Here is a 20,580-nt window from a genome sequence, read left to right on the forward strand (position 1 = left end):
GAGAACCATTTCTGTGGAGTATAAAAGCCATTGGTCTACAGAGAAAGAACTAAATCTGGAGCTACAATGCCTGGGTTCTTCATCATTTAAAGCCACATAAATGCTTTAAACTGTGCTAAGCCTCATTTTTGTCTCTTTACTAGAGTCCCAGTGAATAAAATTTGTACATAATTGGGGTCCCTAGGCCTGTCGGGTGATCAGGGCTGATCAGATTCCCCACCTCCCCACCTTCTCCTTCCATCGCTGCCCGAGTCTGCCACCACCCACCCCTTGCTCCCCTTCCCAGCCCAGAGCCTGGCCAGGCACCAATTGGCTGGCAGGCACCAATTGCCTGATTGGGGCCTGCCAGCCAGGGGAAGGGGCCAACTGCCACCATGGTGGGTGGGCGGCAGGCTGATTGGGGCCTGCTGAGGTTGGGGTGGGGGAGGGACCCAGGAGGTTGGCCGTCAGTTTCAAAGAGGGAGCCAGCCCTTGGCCCCCCTGGGAAAGGGGTCTTGTCCACAACCACCCACCCCTGGTTCCCTGATTGGGTGATTGGCAATCGGGGCCTGCCAGCTGGGGGGAAGAACTGGGAAGTTGGCCAGCAGGCTCCATCAGTGATCAGGGCCTGTGGGCTGAGGGCAGCTCCTGCATTGAGCATCTGCCCTTTGGTGATCAGTGAGTATCATAGCGATCAATTGGTCATTCTGGTCATTCCAGCCATTCCATCCTAATGGTCGCTTAGGCTTTTATATATACAGATGTATAAATTTACATGACAAACCCACCCACGGTATGCTGTAAGGATTTCCTTTAAGTTAGACTATGCGAAAGGATTTTATGTCATAATAATCATAAGACAATTAGGTGACAGAAAATAACAAGCACACAGAGATCATTTGCTTTTCTCACTGACATTTAGAGTCCATTCAACTCCCAAAGTGAAATGAATCCCTCTTCCCCCGACTCAAAGTCTCACAGAACTCGCTAGCACCTCTATTGTAGCACCAATTTCATATCCAAGTGGCCTGTGTTTGTGTCTGCTATTCCACAGACTTTGTCCCAAAAGGCAGGCCATGGAACGATTCATTACCTCAGGCCTCACTATGTCTAGCACACAGTGCGCTTTCAACACACATTTGCTAGCCCTGGCTTGGTAGTTCAGCTGATTAGAGCATTGTCCCCATATGCCAAGGTTGTGGGTTCTATCCCCAGTCAAGGCACATATAAGAATAAACCAATGGCCCTAACTGTGTGGCTCAGTTGGTTGGCACATTGTCCTATACACCCAAAGGTAGCAGGTTTGATTAGTTGTTAGTGCATGTACCCAGGTTCTGGGTTTGATCCCTGGTTGGGGCGTATCAGGGGGAGGAAAACATCTCTCTCACATTGATGTTTCTTTCTCTCTCTCTCTCATCAATCAAAATAAATAAATGAGCAAGCATGTGCTAAATCAGGTTGAACTGTACTACTTAACATCAATAGCAAACTTGAGGCATTTAATGCATTTCAAATATGTCCCTGTCACCAGCAGATGCATTACTCCAAGAACAAGATTTATTTCCATAAATAATAAGTTGAATACCCACAGAGCAGGAATGGTGGCCCAAAAGACAAAGAGATACTATGATAGGTACATGAGATCACAATCTAAACAAAGACCCTGCTGCTCCTGACACCCAAGCCACTCAACCATATTCTACTTTTGGGGCAAATGTTGATGCTATTTTTATAAACTAGTGGCCCAATGTACAAAATGCGTGCACATTAAAAGTAGATTAATTAGAGGAAATATTTTAATATCGCTATTTGCTCTTTCTCTATAAGTGTCAGAGATGAAAGAAATTAGTAAAATGTATATGAAAATCTTCCTCCTGTCAGTCTGGGGCATGCTGTGGAACCCAGAGTAAAGTCCCCACCCACCCACGGCACCTCAAAATCATGCAAGTCCCAGACCCAGCAGACCCCACCCCCATTGGGTGAGATTCAGACCCAGCCAGTCCCACCCCCGTCAAGCCCACCTGAGCAGGGGTGCAGCCTCAGGTCCCCCGTCAAGCCCCACAGGGTGGGGGGTGCAGCCTCAGGTCTCCCATCAAGCCCTGCTAGGCAGGAGGCACAGCCTCAGGTCCCCAGGCCCAGTACTGGGTGGGGGGCACAGCCTCAGGTCCCCCAGCCTGGTGCTGGGTGGAGGGTGCAGCCTCAGGTCCCCCAGCCCAGTGCTGGGTGGGGAGCATAGCCTCAGGTCCCCGGGCACCAGAGTGGGGCGCACAACCTGAGGTGGTGCAGTCTGGGGTGGGGGGGGCAGTCTGAGGTCCCGCATCCCAGCACTGGAGGTAGGGAGTGCTCCTTGAGGTCCCCCCGTCAAGCCCCACCAGGCAGGGGGAGCAGCCTGAGGTTCCCTTTCAAGTCCTACCAGGCAGGGGCCACAGATTCAGGTCCCCTGGCCCTGCCCCAGCAACACACAGCCTCAGGCACCTGCTGATTGCTCCCTAAGGCTCATTATGGGAACTTGGTCTCCACTGTGGGTGCAGCCATCTTGTGTTACCGAAACCCCACCTCCACTGTGGGTGCCACCATCTTTATGATGGCGTCATGGTCAATTTGCATATCCCTGTTTATTAGATAGGATGAGAAGTGTTAGCCAGTATAAGTCCAAAATAATAACACATTTTTATAAAATGCAAAGGTATTTTTCCTTGATATTTTAGGGATATAAAAGCAGTGAGATGGGTCAACAATCTCAACATACAAGATCATCTACCCCTGAAATGTAAAAAGGGAAAGACAAAACCCAATGTTCCATCCAATGTCCCATCATTGTTATCCCCCTCTTATTCAGAGCATTGGTTCAAGATATAAGCATCTCAGAAAGGATACAAAGGTATTGTGTCATTTCACTTGGCCCCCATAAACTCCAACTAGAAATATTAATTTGGGAAAATAAAATTTACTGTTTTTAAAATTTATTTATTTTTGTTAATCCTCACCCAAGCATATTTCTTCCAATAACTTTTAGAGAAAGAGAGAAACATTGACGTGAGAGAGACACATTGATTAGTTGCCTCCTGCACGTGCCTCCCACACGATCCCCAGAGGTTGAGGGTCGAACCTGCAATCTAGGTATATGCCCATCACCCTTCGGAGGGTGGGCTGACACTTTAACCACTGAGCAACACTGGACAGAGCAAATTACCATTTTTATTTTTATTTTTTTAGTGTTTGCTACAGTAGTTTCTTCATTTTCTATTAAATTCCTACAACAATGAAGCCAGATGGCAATCTATTCAGTTACAAATAATAGAAACGCTGACCTAAAGTGACTTAAGCAAATAGGATTTATTTTTCTCAGATATAAAAACCCTGGAGGTAGGAGCTGCTAGCACTAGCCTGGGACTCTCCTGTTCACTTACTTATGTCTATTGCCTCTTAGCCACAAAATAGGAGCTCTAGCTTCAGACATCACAGCAATCGTTGTTCAAGGTAAATGCTGTCCCAGAAAGGCACTCCCACTGACTTCTGCTTATGGCTATCTGAGGTTCGGTTCTCTATAGTCTCAAATGGGGATTCTTGTGGCAGTGACTTACTGAGGGCATATTTTCAGTAAAACTTTAAGGAAGTAAAGGAAGCCATGTACAGCAGAGGGAAGAAGTTAGGCAAAGACGAAGGCTCAGCCTGATCCTACCACAGAGTCATCCTTTATTGAGGCAAGATGTTATGGCTTTGGAATTCTTAATCAGTCCATCATTGGCTGCAGGCTGCTTAGGATGTGTGACATAATCTCCTGGTCATTTCCAAAGAAGGCTCCTTTGGTTGAAAGCAATTCACAGCACTGGGGGCATAGGCATGTCATCCCAGTAAGGGAGAGCTGGACAGGCCACCAAACAACATCTTCTATAATCTGATGGTCCAAAACAAGGTGGCATGGTTTTAACATGGTTGTAACAAGCCGATTGCAGCAATGACCCTAAACTAAAAGGGAACCATCTGACCCAATCTTAGATGATCAAATGCTCTTCCCTGGAATTTGACTCAGGTCTGGTTAAATCCTGTCCTCTAACCAGTAGATAGGTCAAGGAAGTAGTCCTTCCTAGAACTAAAGGAAGTACTACTTGGCCTTGTGCCCCTGTCTTCTGGAATCAGCATCAGAATTTGATTTTGACCATCTAGCCCACATGTGTCAAACACAAGGCCCGCGGGCCAAATCCGTCCCACCAGGCCTTGCAATGTGGCCCGCACCGCGCTGTCATCACTGCACTCCGCTGCGTTTCCATCACAATGACAGTTTATGACTGTTCAGTAAACCATTCGGCCCGCGATTTAGGCTGGATTTTAGATTTTGGCCCCTTCTCTGATTGAGTTCGACACCCCTAATCTAGCCCCATGGCCAGCAACCATAGTGGAATTGCAAATCAGAGGGCACTTCCTCCAGGCCTGAGTGGAAGACCTGTTAAAAATAGGTCTTTCCCTGGAATCCAAACATTCTTTTCTGGAATTCAAACCTTGAGCTGAGTGACTTTGAGGTTGGAAATGAGTCATTTACCCAAAGAGACTGTCTGAGCTACCCCATGTTCTACCAATATAGCCCCTTTTGCTAAAATCAGCCAATGTCTGCTACTGATCTGCTTCTGACTCATTGGTGTAGCACCCAAAGATAAATTGTAAGCTCTGCCCTAAGAAGCATAAACTGCTTACAACTCCCCAAATTGCAATTCTCCAGGTTCTAAAATGTTAGGGTCTACCAGGTACTTACTATATTTCATTGAGGCCCAGGATCTGGGATTTGTGCACATTTTCACGGCTGCTACATTCATTTCCATACCACCTACGGTCAAAACTCAGTGGGAAGTCTTTCCATAGTCATTTCCTAAGGAAGCCACAATATTTCCCAAGCTCCTGAGATATAACCTTTTAATTATTACTTGACTAGAGGCCCGGTGCACAAAATTCATGCCCTGGGGGTTGTGTGTGTCCCTCAGCCAAGCCTGCACCCTCTCCAATCTGGGACCCCTCAAAGGTGGTCAGACATCCCTCTCACAATCCAGGACTGCTGGCTCCCAACTGCTTACCTGCCTGCCTACCTGATTGCCCCTAACTGCTTGTGCCTGCCAGCCTGATCACCCCCTAACCACTCCCCTGCCATCCTGATCAATGCTTAACTGCTCCCTTGCTGACCTGATTGCCCCTGATTGCCCTCCCCTGCTGGCCTGATCACTTCCAACTGCCCTCCCCTGCAAGCCTGGTCACCCCTAATTGCCCTCCCCTGCTGGCCTGGGTCCCCTCCAACTGTCCTTCCCTGCAGGCCTGAACCCCCCAACTGCCCTCCCTTGCAGGCCTGGTCCCTCCCAACTGTCCTACCCTGCTGGCCTTATCGCCCACAACTGCCCTCCCCTGCTGGCCATCTTGTGGCAGCCATCTGACCACATGGTGGTGGCCATCTTGTGTGTTGGAGTGATGATCAATTTGCATGTTACCTCTTTATAGAGGAAACATTGTTTGCTGGATTTTTGGATCATGCTTTTAGCACAGGATATGCTAGGGAAATGAGCATTGGTGCTTTGGTGTCATGGCTGACTGAAGCCACTTAGATCCACTAGGTTATTTAAATGTCATGGGAGGTTTTTCAAAATGGCTGAGGATAGGTAGAAGCTACACTCAGCTCCACTTGGCATCAAAACATACTTTCAGCTAAATTATAGAGCAATCAACCTGAATGACCAACTAAAAGACAATTGAACAGGAATATTATACTCCAGGATTTATAGAAGAAACTACATAGAAAATGGTAGGAAGGGCAGAGACACAAAGAGGGCTGACTCCTGCACCCATATGCAGTAACTGAGAAGCTGGAAGGTTAGCTTGGCAGCACAAGTCTCAACTGAGAAGCGCATACCACCCCCCCCAACACACACACACACACACACACACACACACACACACACACACACCCGCCAGTACTCCCCAACCCAGAGCACTAGGGCCAGGAGGTGGCGCCTGCATAGTATCTGGCAGTGAAAATCAAGAGGACCCTTTCTGCCAGGAAGAGGGTGGAGTCTGCTAGAAACCCAGGTGCTCTCCTGAAGGGCCAATGCACAAGAGTTTGGTCTCTGCAGTCAATTGGGGCTCCAGTAGAGGGCAGGCAACTCAAGGAATATAGAGTCACAAAGAGAAGACCTGGATGGTGTGGCACTGAAGAGAGATCTGGAGGGTCAGCATCTGAGGTTCCTGTGCTGAGCCAACATCCCACACTGCCCTCAGGAACCATCTTCCCAGGGTTGGTCACTCCTATTCTTACAGCACCAGCCTAGGGAGTGCACTAACCCAGTCCTCCAAATACCAGTGGCACCATCCTGCCAAGCTTGAATCCAGCAGAAAGGACTCTTGGCTGCACCCAGTGGGACCTTTGGTCTGCTCTTTTTCTGGAGAAACTCTTGGCAGACACTCAAGGCTTCGGAATGGGGACCAGTATTCCCCCCACCTGCAGGCTCAGCCAGCACCACCCCAATGGGAGACTGTTTTATTATATTAGGTCTAGTAATAATTAATGTCGTTTTCTAATACTTTTTTAAATCAAATTTATTTAAACAATACAACAAAATTTAATCAACAATATAGTTGCCGTTGTTTTCTACTACTTGTGCCCAACGCTCAGGAAGCATTTTAATCCCTCTGTTGTAAAATTCTTGTGATTTTGATGCAAAAAATTCGGTCAATGCATTTTTGAGGCATTCTTCATTATTAAATTTTTTTCCAAGAAGAAAGTTTTGCAAAGAACGAAACAAATGGTAATCGGAAGGGGCAATATCAGGAGAATATGCAGGTTGAGGGAGAACTTCCCATTCCAACTGGCGCAGTTTTTCAGCAGTGATTCTTGAAGTATGCAGTCGTGCGTTATCGTGGTAAAGAATTACGCCCTTCCGATTAATCAGTGCGGGTTCTTTTTCTCTTAAAGCTTGGGCTAACCTTTCCAATTGGGCACTATACACTGCACTTGTAATGGTTTGGGTAGATGGTAAAAGTTCATAATGAAGAATTCCTTTAAAATTCCACCAAACACACAACATCACTTTTTTCGCATGCAAGTCAGGTTTTGGCGTGGGCTGCGGAGCCTCATTTTTGTCCAACCATTAAGGCCGCCTTTTCAAATTAACATACAGCACCCATTTTTCATCTCCGGTAACAATTTGCTCTAAAAACGGCAAACGGTTTTGACGAGAGAGGAGCGAACTGCAAATTGTGACTCTTTGATTACGGTTGTTGTCGGTCAACTCATGAGGAACCCATTTCCCAAACTTTTGGACTTTGCCAAGTGCACGCAATTGATTGGAAATTGTTTTTTGTGAACAATTTAAAGTTGTCGCAAGCTCTTGTTGGGTAATTTGAGGATTTTGCACCAAAAGAGCTTGAAGAGCTTCTTGATCAAAATTGGACACACGGCCTCGACTACTCTTGTCATCTAACGGAAAATTTCCCTCGCGAAATTTCTCAAACCAATGCTGGCATTTTCTGGCGCTAACTGTATCTTGACCAAGAGCACTACAGATGTTTTTTGCAGCCTCGCTTGCTTTTCTTCCTAATTGGAACTCGTAAAGCATGCAGTGCCGAATATGCTCTTCATCCGCCATCTTCTTAGCCCTAGTTTTGCAACAAAAACCAAACCAAACACAAACTTTTTCAAGCAGAACTTGTTAATTGCACTTCACACGTTCTGTAGATACCGCATGTTTGAAGGTTATGTCAATACAAGTCAACGCCAAGGAAGATTTTAAACGAATGTTTAAAAACGACATTATTACTAGACCCGTATTTTTCCAAGTCCTGGTGGCCCCATCCTGCTGAGCTCAGATCTGTGGGGAGAAGGGAACACCACTCAGAGCGAGGACCTTCTAAATTCATCTTTCCTCAGGGGTCCAGGATTCAAGCAGGTACAACTATGCAACTAAAGGGAGACACAGAACTCACTTCCCTCCTGCCAGCTCAGCCCAGCGCCACCCCCAATGAAGGATTGTCTTGATCTGTTTTTCCAAGTCCTGGGGGCCTGCCCTGCTGAGCTTGCTCCTACAATGGGGACAGCTGGTTGCACCCAACCTGAATCTGTGGTGTGCTCCTCAAGGAAAACTCTAGCAGAGACTAAGTGTTATGGCTCTGGAGTAGGGGCCACATTTGGCCCATTGAGTGCCTGACCCAAGTAGGGGACCCACTAGCCCTGTCTCCTGAGCTGGTTGATCCTCCTAACTTAGCTTGCACAGAGTGGAAGAAGTAGTGGGACACAGCCTACTTGGGTCCACTCTATAGTCTTTTTTCAAAAGTCTCTGGAGGAAATCTAGGCAACCTCAGGGGCTGACAAAGTAGCTGACAGGTGGACATCTACTTCAGAGAGCCTTGGACCCTTTATTGATCTGTTCCCATCTCAGGGCTGCAGGAAACCGAATCTTATACACAGCTTGGTGGCACCTCCCATGCACACCAAGCCCAGTAGACACAGCCATAATCAGTGAATAATGTGGTAGCTCCAGACAGGTAGCCCAAGGTCGTTTACACAGCTGACACCAATCTTCACTAGAACCCTGTCGAAGTGGGCTCAGAATTAACACAACCAATGGTGGGCTTCAAACCTCACCAAAGCTTGACCTAAACTAGCCACAAAACCAGCACACCCAAAGGAGACTTTAGCACAGTGGTTCTCAATCATTTTTTTTTTTTTAATAAGGACATTCATTTTTTTTTTAAATATATTTTATTGATTTTGTACAGAGAGGAAGGGAGAGAGATACAGAGTTAGAAACATCGATGAGAGAGAGTCATCGATCAGCTGCCTCTTGCACACCCCCTACCGGGGATGTGCCTGCAACCAAGGTACCTGCCCTTGACCGGAATCGAACCCGGGACCTTTCAGTCCCCAAGCCGACGCTCTATCCACTGAGCTAAACCGGTCCCGGCAGTTCTCAACCATTTTAATGCCACGAGCAACCCTTTAATACAGTTCCTCATGTTGTGATGACCCCCAATCATAAAATTATTTTTGTTGCTACTTCATAACTGTAATTTTGCTACTGTTATGAATTTTAATGTAAATATCTGTGTTTTCTGATGGTCTTAGGCTCTACAACTGTGGTTTTCAACCTGTGGGTCACCTAAGACCATCGGAAAACACAGATATTTACATTAAAATTCATAACAATAGTAAAAATTACAGTTATGAAGTAGCAACAAAAATAATTTTATGGTTGGGGATCACCACAACATGAAGAACTGTATTAAAGGGTTGCGACATTAAAAAGGTTGAGAACCACTGCAGTCTAGCAGCTACTAGAACATGTTAGAAACAACTCCATCTCAGGGGGTTGGGGGGAGCAGCCCCTAAACAATGACTCATACACAGTGAATGAGGTACATCCTTATAGTCAGCCAGCCTGAGGATTAACTTCACCTATGAGTGGGCCAAAGCATTCAAGACTCAACTACAACAGGAGGGGGCAAATAACCCATACAAGGAAGATTTCTGGAGTACCTAGATCAGGTGATCTAGAAGACTGCACCTCTGAGACCCACAAAGCACCTACATCAGAAAGCCCTCATAACAAGCTTGGAAGACACAGCAGATCTATCTAATACACAGAGTTAAACACAAAAGGCAGACAAAATTTGGAGATAAAGAAATATGCTCCAAATAAAAGGACAAGGGAAATCCCAAAAAAAGAATTAAATGAAATGGAAGAACCAAAATACCAGATGCAGAGTTTAAAACAATGGTTATAAGGATGCTCAAGGACATTAGGGGAAGAATGGGTGATCTCAGTGAGAACTTAACAAAAAAAGGAAAAATAATCTATCTTTAGGTTTATTATCATAGTGGTGGCAAAGTTTCACTGGTGCATACATAAGTCAAAACTTACCAAATGGTACACTTTAAATATGTGTAGTTTATTGTATGTCAATTAAATCTCAAGTTGTTTAATAAAAGTCTATATTAGGACCATGCATACGTAACAGCCCAGCATAGATTTGAAGTTTTCTCATATATTATCTCCACTGATGAGGAAGACACTTTATTAGAATTTTTTGTTGCAAGTGGCAGAATCTCAATTCTTTCTAGATTAAAAAACAAAAATGAAGAAAGGATGATTGGCTAATCTGGTATGAATTTTACCTTACTTATAAGCTAGTAAGTTAGCCTGTTACTATTTCATTTGAATGCTGGCAGAGAACACAAAACTCCTGGATCTACTATGGCATAACAAGCAGCATGAGTACCAGCATATTTACTTAGGTTCCATTAACCCTGAGCCCTTCACAGGTGACTTAGTATGATTTAGATCCGTGGTCGGCAAACTGCAGCTCTCGAGCCACATTCGGCTCTTTGGCCCCTTGAGTGTGGCTCTTCCACAAAATACCATGGCTTGGGCAAGTCTATTTTGAAGAAGTGGCATTAGAAGAATTTTAAGTTTAAAAAATTTGGCTCTCAAAAGAAATTTCAATCGTTGTACTGTTGATATTTGGCTCTGTTGACTAATGAGTTTGCCGACCACTGACTTAGATGGATGCTCTGCACACAGTAGGTTTTCATCACAGCTGAGGAACACTGAGCTTGAGAAATCCATTTTTTTTTCTGGCAAGCAGTATGAAAACCTGCTCTTTATCCTGTAGGCAGACATCACCTCATCCTTCAAAATTGTTTGCTATGAACATAACTATGAGAAATGGCCCAATAAAAGTGGTCAGGGCCTTTTGTTCCTAGCACACCCAACATGAAGTATCCAAGTAAGAGGGACGTAGGAAGGACAGACTCCCTCAACAATTATTAACTGATAAATTCCAGAGATAACTCCATAGCTTTAGGCACCTCTGGATCAAATAGCTCACATGATGCATTTATGCTTCTTTCCATCTCTCAGCAGTTTTTCTCAATGTGTTGGCATTACTGTCAGACAGAATTTTATGTAATACAACTACCTCCCATCAGTCTAGCTTGGGTAACTTCCCTTTCCCTGATCTGGGACAATAAGGTAGACTGCTTTTAATTGTCCCAGGTCAGAGCACCTTTGCACAGCTGGTCAGGTTAGGTAGTATACACAGTACCACATGTAAGGGAGCACCATTCGTTCCAGTTATCACACATCTGTATATGAGCTACAATTTCTAACAGGTGGAAGTAAAGTGTCCTGAGGAAACTGCTGTAAGAATAGTCCTGGCCAGGGATATGTGTCCATCTCCACACTGGGAGGTGGGATCAATCCTACCTAATCCACGCAGAGTGGTCCACCACCCTCACGACACTGAGAAGCACTTATTAGGAATGGGAATGGATGCTGGGCAGATAAAACAACAGATACCTACTATATGCCAGTACTTTTATCCCTACTTTCTAGTTGAGGACCCTGAAGTTCTAAAGTTAAGGAAACTTCCCAAGTCCCATAAAACACAGGAAGGGACAGACTCAAATCAAGGAGTATCTGATTCCAGACACACCCAGTTTCCATTCAACTATCCCAATTCTTGATCCTTAATGAGGTGAGTCTAAGCTTATTTATTTGGTATTCAAATCCCTCCAATAAATGCTCCCACTCTACCCACCTAATCCCAACTTGCATCATTCAAAATGTAATCTACTTTGAGAAGTCTTTACTGCCCTCGTTCATTCCTGTTATGACCTATGCTCCTTCAATTATTCTCATTTGAAATTACCATTCTCCCCATAAACTCAAAGCTGTATGCTTCCCTAAACTCCAAGTTCTGTCCACAAAAACAAAGATTTTACATTGGTTTGAAATAACTCCAACTAGGCATTCAATTTTCCCAAGGGGCTTAACTGCTGAGAAGACAAAGATCATGTCTTTTCTTATAAGACACAGTAGGCAACTTCTGTAGCATCTGGCCAACCCCAAACTCCTCTTCTCAAAGTTCTTTCCACCCCTGAGAGGAGCCCTAGAAGCCAGACTGAGTTGAGTGAGCCACCTGCCTGCACTTAGCTGATTGGACTGGGAATGATCAGATTCTCTCTCCTCATATCTGGGCTTGAAGTTGGTCTGGCCACAGCCTACTAACCCTCAGAGAAGGGAATTGAAATAGTGTGGGCTGCTCCTGTGCTGTGAGCAGCAATGACAGCCAGTTTGCAGAAAGAAAGTAAATAAAAACTCTTTAGGAGAAAGAATTGGAGAGTACAATTGGCCTCTTCCTGGAGGATTTGTGGTTCCTGACTCCAATGTCAGGCCTGCTAGCACTACATATCCTTGTTTTCCATGTGAACCCCCTGGACTAGTCTGAAGTGAGTTCCTTCTGTGCAAGCCAAACAGCCAGGCTCACCTACCCAAGGCAAGTGTCACAGTCAGCAAGCATTTACTTTATTTTTTTTACACATGATGGATACAACAATAAGGGAAGTGGTTTGCATGCCATTACTCATTCTGAGGCATCCAGCCACTCAGTTGCCAGGGTTATTTATGTTTGTACTTTAGAGATGGCAAAAAAAGGTACTGGAGGAGGAAGGCCGGTGACAAGGTGGCAGGAGGCAGAGTCCCGTGATTTATGCTGTCCTCAGGAAAGGCAGGGCAGCAGGGACAGAGAAGGGGCAGGTTGTGGGATGAGACAGATCTAAGCTGAGCCAGTGGTAGGGGAAGTGAGAATTGTTCCCTGATTCCTAGTCAGGCACACAGGGGCAATGATGAGGCCACTCACCAAGTCCAAGAGCAATGAAGGGGAAGGAGGAAAACTGGGGAGAAAAATACTTGCACAGGCTTGTCTTTCTTTTCTGAATTTCTGTTGCACCGACAGCCATAGAGACAAATTTTAAAAATCACCTGCTTTCCATTAAGGAGTCAGATTCTCCCTTTTATCACACCATCTCTTTTCTCAGACTTGATGACAGCCTGCCATTGGGCTTTTAGTCTCACAAAACTAATACTGGAGGAGAGGAATGTATTATTTGAGGCCTCAAGGTTATGTCAATCTTGTTGGTTCTCAGTGGCCCACACTCTGTGTAGGTGAGGCCATATGGTGAATCTAGACCAAGCCTAGGGATGTAGGGACAACAGTGAGATAGTGTTGAGGACTCTCTCTCCCCTCTAGCTTTCTTCATTTTTCCACTAAGGAGTGAATATTGTTTGTCTCATCAAGATAGACATCTCAGAATAAACAGTCCTGGGAGAACTGCATGACAGATCCATAACTGTATGTCACTAGCTAATTCAGAAAGAGGGGGGAGAGCAGGGGTTTAATTTGGGGTGGTTCTTTTTGTACTTTTTGGAAAGAGAACAGAAGACTCCGAGGGTAAATAGACGGTTTAAGAGCTCTATGCCTTCATGAATACTGTTCCCTGTCTCTCATTCTTTAACCACCCTCCTTCCCCTTTGCTCTTACATTCCTACTCTTCCTTCAAGACCCAACTCAAACAATGTTGCTTTTTTCTTGATATCTCCTTCATACTTGTCCAGTTTTACCCTCCCTTTTCCAAACTCTATTATGGCATTTGTCAAAAGGCAGGACAGCCTAGTTGTTAAGCACACAAATACTGGAATTAAATTTAAATACTGGAATTAAAATCACCTGGGCCAAAATCCTGGTTTGGCCACACATCAGCTGTGTGACCAAGATCCTTAACGTCTTCATCTATAAAATGGGATAATACTACATGCCTCATAGGGTTATGAGGATTAAATGTAATGTGCTTAAAAGGGTGTCAGGTATCTAGTAAGCACTATGTAAGGGTGAGTTATCATTAATATTATCTCCCTTCTGGGCTACTATCACCCCAGCATGTGAAGCCTGGGTTTGATTTATCCTTGGCCTCCAAATGTGACACTGTCAAATGAATAAATACTTGCACTTGCTCAGCTGACGGCCACAACTACCTCTGCCCCAGGGCTGAAATTTTGCTTGGCCCAGGAAGCCTCCCTTAAAGCACCAGGTCCCCAGCTTGTCTAATTCTTGTTGTTCAGGGTCTCTAAGTTCTACTCACACCCTGCCTTTGAGTTACTCTTATTAAATTTCCAGTTTCAGCACAACCTCCCAGACCCAGACCTGACTAAAGCTCCCCTGCCTATCCATCAAGGACCACCTCTTCTGGCTGGCTAGCTGATCTTTTATGTGTCACTCATTTTTGCACTGAAATATAGTGGCAACCATATTTTGGTAAAAACTGCTATTTGAATTTTAAACCTGCTAAGGCAATTTTCCTGTGCCTGGGACCATAACCTTTGGAGATTAACCACTGAGTTCTGCTTCTGCAAGATAGGGCCACATTCCAATGTCCAGCAGGATGTGACTGGAAATGATCCTGCGGGCTGCCCCCAGTTTTTAGAATATAGTCTATAGGATTTAGAATTTAGAACAAAGGAAAATTCTTGTGGTTTGAACTGTTACAGAGTTCCCTTCCCGAGCAGTCAGACGGTGCAGGGGGAAATTTGAAGAGAATTGCTTTGTTCATCACGAAATGGGTTTAGGGAGGATGAGTTCAAGTTCTGGGCAAGGTTACAGGCAGAACTTTCTTTTTTTTATTAAAAAGCCAGCCCTATGTACACTTAGTGGTTATCTCGATGCTGGCCTCGAAAACAATACAGTTCTATCCAATTAAAAGAAAAGAAAAAAAAAATGCACCTGGCATGGTATTGAGATTGTGGGCATATCTGGTCTCTGGACTGCAAGGTCAGACAGCTAAGTTTATCTTCATCATTCTTCAAACGGGCTAAAGCAAACTAGAAAGCAACATTTTATCTAGGAAGAACAGCAGAAAATTCCAAACAACAGTTTGTTGCAGAATGGGGATTTTCCTTCTTAGAACCTTTAAAAACCTCTAAAAACCTCTAAAAACCCTAAAGCGGCGCAGTCGTTTGGAGTCCACCTGCGTGTGGTGCTCTTGCGGCTGCCCTGGCCAGATATTTCAATAAATTCTTGCCTGCTTTTTTTAATAAATCATCAGCCTTCAGTGGTCTTATTTTGAACCCAGGGTTCAACCCCACAATGGCACTAACCCTACCGCTAATGAATCCTACTCTAAAATAACCCCAGAAAGTCTAAGACAATACTTTCTTTTTAATTACACAAGAAACAGTATAAATTCTTATTTCCACACACCCCCCCCCAAAAAAAAAGAGAAGATAAAAAAAAATACACCATCTATAAAGATACAGAAAATACAAAGCAAAATACATTCATTCATACTTCTCTCCCCAGAAACCAGCACTATCATCAGTTCACTGTCTCCTTTCAGACAGTCCTATACCCTTTAAACATGTAAAGAAATTATCACTTTGTTTTGATACTTTTTCTATAAATGGGATTGTTTGGGGGCTTCTTGGTTGCAACTTGTTTTCATATAGCAGTTAATTTCCCAAGTTGCAGAAGATTTTGTGGGATGGCTTACATAAACCATTTTCCTATTGAAGGACACTGACATTGTTTCCAAACTAGATAATGACTTCATTTTAGCACAGCTTCATTTATATGAAATTATCATTTTAAAAAGTATAAATTTAAATCAGAATAAGTAGTAAAAAAAAACAAAACATTATTCTGGGTATTTGTAAAATTTGGTAGTCCAATTTTTTATTTTTATAGCTGTATACAACCATAATCATAAAAACTGCATTCCTAGATTTGTTTCTATATATCATACTTAAGTAGCATTATAATAAAAATAATTTAAGACAGGAAAAATGTACAGTCTCTGTAATCTGTAATTCTTAATAGAAACAAGCTTTTTAACCTTGACCAAGTGCATTAGTTATATATTGCTGTGTAACAAATTACCCCCAAACCTAGTGGCTTAAAACAACAAACACTGCCATGGTCAGTGTTGCTGAATGGTTAGACTGTCAGCCCTTGCACTGAAGAGTCACAATTTCAATTCCAGTTGCAGGACAGATCACAAGCCTGGGTCAGGCAAGTTCAGAAGGCAACCAATTGATGTGTCTGATATCAATGTTTCTCTATTTCTCTCTCTCTTTCTCTCTCTCCTCCCTCCTCCCTCCCTTCCACTCTATAAAAAATCAATGAAAAAAAAATATCGTTGGGTGAGGATTAACAAAAAAATTTTTTTTAAACTTATATTATCACAATTTCTATATCACAGTGGTTCTCAACCTTTCTAATGCCTCAACCCTTTAATATAGTTCCTCATGTGTGGTGACCCCCAACCATAAAATTATTTTTGTTGCTAATTCATAACTGTAATTTTGCTACTGTTATGAATCATAATGTAAATATCTGTGTTTTCCGATGGTCTTAGGTGACACTGCTAGCGGTTCAAAACAGTTGAAAACCGCTGCTGTATCAGCTCAGTTCTGTTGTCACTGGATCCTCTGTTCAGGGTCCCATAAGTGCAATTCAGTTGTCAGCTAGCCCTGGGGTCTCTGCTGGCTATTTGTTGTTGGCCTTTATAGGGCTACCCCCATTGTGGTAGCTTACTTCAAACACAGAGAAGGCTCAGAGACAGACAGAAATATAGAAGTCTTAGTCTTTTTGTAACCTAATCTTGGAAATGACATTCCATCACTTTGGCCAGATTTTGTTCATTTATACTGAGTCAGTAGGTCCAACTTTCACCTGAAGGAAGGGGATCACACTGGGAAGGGCAGCAGGAGGACGTTTCATTGCAGCCATCCTAAAGACTAATTACAATTCACTTGGCCTCTCTGTACCTCAGTTCTATTGTCTGTAAACATCTACCTCATAGGAAACATTGTGAATATTAAAAGAATTAAAATATGTAAAGTGTTTAGCACAGTACCTGACAGAAGGTGAGCACTAAAGAAGCTAAGTATGGATACAAAAATAATGTAAATGTACATATACTCTGTGGCAATATTCAGTACATACTAGGTTCATGTTGGTTGTTCTTGAAATACTAGCATTAAAAGACCTAAAATTATTCAAAAAAAAATTAGAGCATGTGGAAATTACCCCAGAAACAAAAGTACTTTATAAAGATGAAAGTTCCTACCATAATGATGAGGGGACTTCACAGCCACCTTCAAATTTCCCACAAGCTTTCCCCGCATTAGAAATTCCCTAGCAGCAGGCTCCAATGACATCCTGAGTCATCTCTAAACCTACACAGAAAAAGCCAACCACACTTTGCTCTGAAAATGCACACCATTAGCCTGATTGCAGAAGTTGCCCAATTTACAAAAGCACACAATTCGTAAGTTACAGAAAGGGCAAGAGCTTATCTGCCTAGCTGGAGCCTTTCTCATTGTGCTCTGCAGTCTATGGGGAGATTTGGGGCTCACCTATGAGGAGTTTTAAAAAAACAATATTCACCCTGACATTTTAAGGAAAGAAAGATTATTCAGTACACCCATAGTCTTTAAAGGGTAGTATGGAGTGGGAGGCGGGTTAAGGAGAGGTGTCCTGCTTTGCACTTGACCCTTTTGTGCAATGTGAGATGCAGTGGGTGGGGGAAGGAGGCCAACCTGTCATACAACAGATGTGATAAATGAGTCACAAATCAGGAGCTGAGAGAAGGCTGGACTCCACCCACCTCCTTTAACTTCCTCCTCCCAGGCCACAAAGTCACCCATTAAACACAGCCCGGCAATCTGGCAATCTCCTGGGTAGATACACCTCACACTAGTATGCATGGCCTCCTGCTAGACAGTGCTCTAGCACAGTGTCCAATGTGCAAAGGCCACCTTTCTCTGTATCAAAGGTCCCAAGGAAGGAGGAAGAAGGAAGGACTGGAAAGGCCAGCTTGGCAGCCTGGAGAGGTCACTAATGTGGGTCAACCAGCAGGCCTGTTCACTCCCATCCCACCTACCTCCAACAACTGCCAAAGGAGTGCATTATCATGAAGGTGAAAGCAAGAACAAATTTCTCCATTCCATGGAAGGCACCTGCCAGGGTAAGTGTGGATGGGTTAGTTGTATTTTTGGAAAAATAAACCAAATCTCTCTGCAGATAATTGTTTTTCCTGTTCTTTGTTTCAACACCTCTGAAACCATATTGCCTTTTGAACAACTCGTTCCTCACTGACTGGAACACTGCACACTCATGTCAACATGGCAAGGTGGGGATCCCACTTCTCCAGTGAGAGCTAGTGAGCCCTGGGCATGGAGGACACCTGCACCGAAAGACCAGAGGTGGAAGAAAAGGAAAGGAATCTTGGTAATAAATTTCACTAGCTTGGTGTTAAAAGTGGAAAATACCATATTTTCTCCAATAAAAGTGAAACCGTGGCTGATTCTTTTTTCTGTTGTCACTATTATGTTCTTTATGATATAAAAAGGCACAATGGAATAAATAGAATATGATTTAACTTTTTCCTCTGAAGACCAGCTAAGCAAGGAATTTATGTGAAGTATGCCCCCAAAATTCAGTGCTTTACTTCAGGCTGTGCAGCAGTTTTCTGAATGTGTTGAGTGTGCTAATCTTAACTCCTTAACCAGGCTATTAGTAGGAGTTGGACATAACTAAAAGGGTACAGACTAGTTAGTAGTTAAAAAGCTTTTCTCAAAGATTATCAGCTGTGTGATCCTGAGCAAATTAATCTCCCTGTGTCTGTTTCAACTATAATAATGAAAATGAGAACAATAGTACCCATCATGTAGAGTTGTTACAAAATCCTCAGAACAAACCATGCGTGGTAGGTAGTGAGCACTCAATAAATATTAGTTATGCCGAAACCGGTTTGGCTCAAAGGTAGAGCATCGGTCTGCGGACTGAAAGGTTCCAGGTTTGATTCCGGTCAAGGGCAAGTACATTGGTTGCAGACATATCTCCAGTAGGAGGTGTACAAGAGGCAGCTGGTCAATGTTTCTCTCTCATCGATGTTTCTAGATCTCTATCTCTCTCCCTTCCTCTCTGTAAAAAATCAATAAAAATATATTAGTTATTATTTTGTATTCCCCCTTCCAAACTCTGTCTCGCCATGTTAGAGTGCTGTTCAAAAACCTACAGTGGTTACCCCTTGTCACTGAGGTAAAGGTCTTATCAGGCCAGTTGAGGCTCCATGCACCATCCCCATCCCCCAAGCTCAATGCTCTCCTAAATGCATTATCTTCCTGTGCTTTAGCTCCTGCTACAATGTCCTCACCTCCACCACCTATTCATCTGAAATCCTCTCCCACCAGTGCGTGGCTATCCTCATTACTCCGTTACTAGAAGGTAAACTGAATGAGAACCATTCTCAGAGCCCAAACAAGGACTGTGTATAACAAATACTCAGGAAACATTTACTGAATGATTGAATGACATCATACCTATTAATTTTTTTTAAGATTTAGATCATATTCCACCAATTCCATGCACGTAGTCCCAAGAAATTAAGATGAAACTCAATATTTTTTTCTGGACTCTAACAGTATGTGTGTGTGTGTGTGTCTGTGTGTGTGTGTGTGTGTGTGTGTGTGTGTGTTTAGTGATTTCAGAGAGGAAAGGAGAAGAAGAGAGGGATAGAAAGATCAATGATAAGAATCATTGATCAGCTGCCTCTTGCAAGCCCCCACTGGGATGGAGCCCTGATTCATAAATGGAACCAAGACCTCCAAGTTCATGGGTTGACACTCAACCACTAGCCACACAAGCCGGGCATCTAACAGCATATTTCTTAAACAGATTTTATTCACTGATAATATTAATATTAAACACTCACTAACAATATTTTTTAAAATAACAACTAACATTTAAGCAATGTTTATGATTGGCATATATCAAACTCATTTAATTCTCACTATCCCACCTATGAGATACTTTTTTCATTCCACTTTTGAATTGAGGAAATTGAGGCAACAGAAAATTAAAGAAATCCAGAGTCACACAGATGGTAAGCAGGAAGCACTATTCTTTACCCAGTCCTGTCTCTTGTTTCTTATCACTGTCTCTCCTACAAAAAATATCTGAATCCCATCTAAGTAGCCTCTTCCTCCAATTCCAGTGTCAGTGGCTCAAAGTATGAAAAGCAACCTAACTCGGAGCACCTTGAATTAACTTGTGGTTCACTCTGCAAGGTGAGTGCCCACATCTCACATCAAAGCCTTTAACTTGAGTTGGAATCTCAGACGAGGATTTAGCGTGCTCAACTGGAGGGTCACCCATTGTCTTCCTGGGACCTTCCTGGGACCATATTTCTGGCGTTTCTAGGGGGTCTGGAAATCTCATATGAGTCAACGCTGTCTACGAACTCCCTTCCAGGCCTACTGGGCAAGCCACAGGCGCTCAATTCAACCAAGCTTTCGCCTTCCCGCTGGTAAAGAGTTTACCTCGGGGACAAGTGTGGCGAACAGGACCAAAAAGTGGCCCAAACCTACTCTGACAGCCCTTAGTAGGCCCCGCGCCAGCGCCGCGACTAAGAGCCCAGCGGGCGTGCCACGCGCCTCCCCGGGCGCCGGGCACTCAGCCCGGAGAAGCCGCGCGGCTCTCAGGCCCGCCCGCCTGCGCCCCGCCCTCGCCCCCTAGAAGTTGTCCTTCTGGTTGAGCCTCTGACACATCGCCCGGCTCCCGGGGTGTGGCCCCCCGGGGTGTGGCCTGATGACCTCGGCGACACCTTCGCGCAGGGCGGCCCTTCCCGCCCGGAAACGCAGTCCCGCAGCGCAGAGCGGGGCGGCGGGCGGGCGCGCAGCGTAGCGCCAGGCGGTGCCGCGCGGCCAGCTGGTGCCGGGAGGCCCCCGCAGG

The 20,580-nt window shown here is 44.2% G+C and overlaps 1 long non-coding RNA gene across 1 annotated transcript; it reads right to left on the reverse strand.

Annotated features, from left to right (window-relative positions):
- Positions 1–9,882: 9,882 nt before the first annotated feature.
- On the reverse strand, positions 9,883–20,402 carry LOC118723326. Its single transcript, XR_004989226.2, has 3 exons — positions 19,887–20,402; positions 17,729–17,804; positions 9,883–10,068 (listed from the first exon to the last, which is right to left on the reverse strand). It is a non-coding gene; the product is annotated as an uncharacterized LOC118723326 (long non-coding RNA).
- Between the last annotated feature and the right edge of the window lie 178 nt (positions 20,403–20,580).

This window comes from Pipistrellus kuhlii, unplaced genomic scaffold (genome assembly GCF_014108245.1).
Source record: "Pipistrellus kuhlii isolate mPipKuh1 unplaced genomic scaffold, mPipKuh1.p scaffold_m20_p_2, whole genome shotgun sequence".
In the NCBI taxonomy this organism is placed as follows: domain Eukaryota; kingdom Metazoa; phylum Chordata; class Mammalia; order Chiroptera; family Vespertilionidae; genus Pipistrellus; species Pipistrellus kuhlii.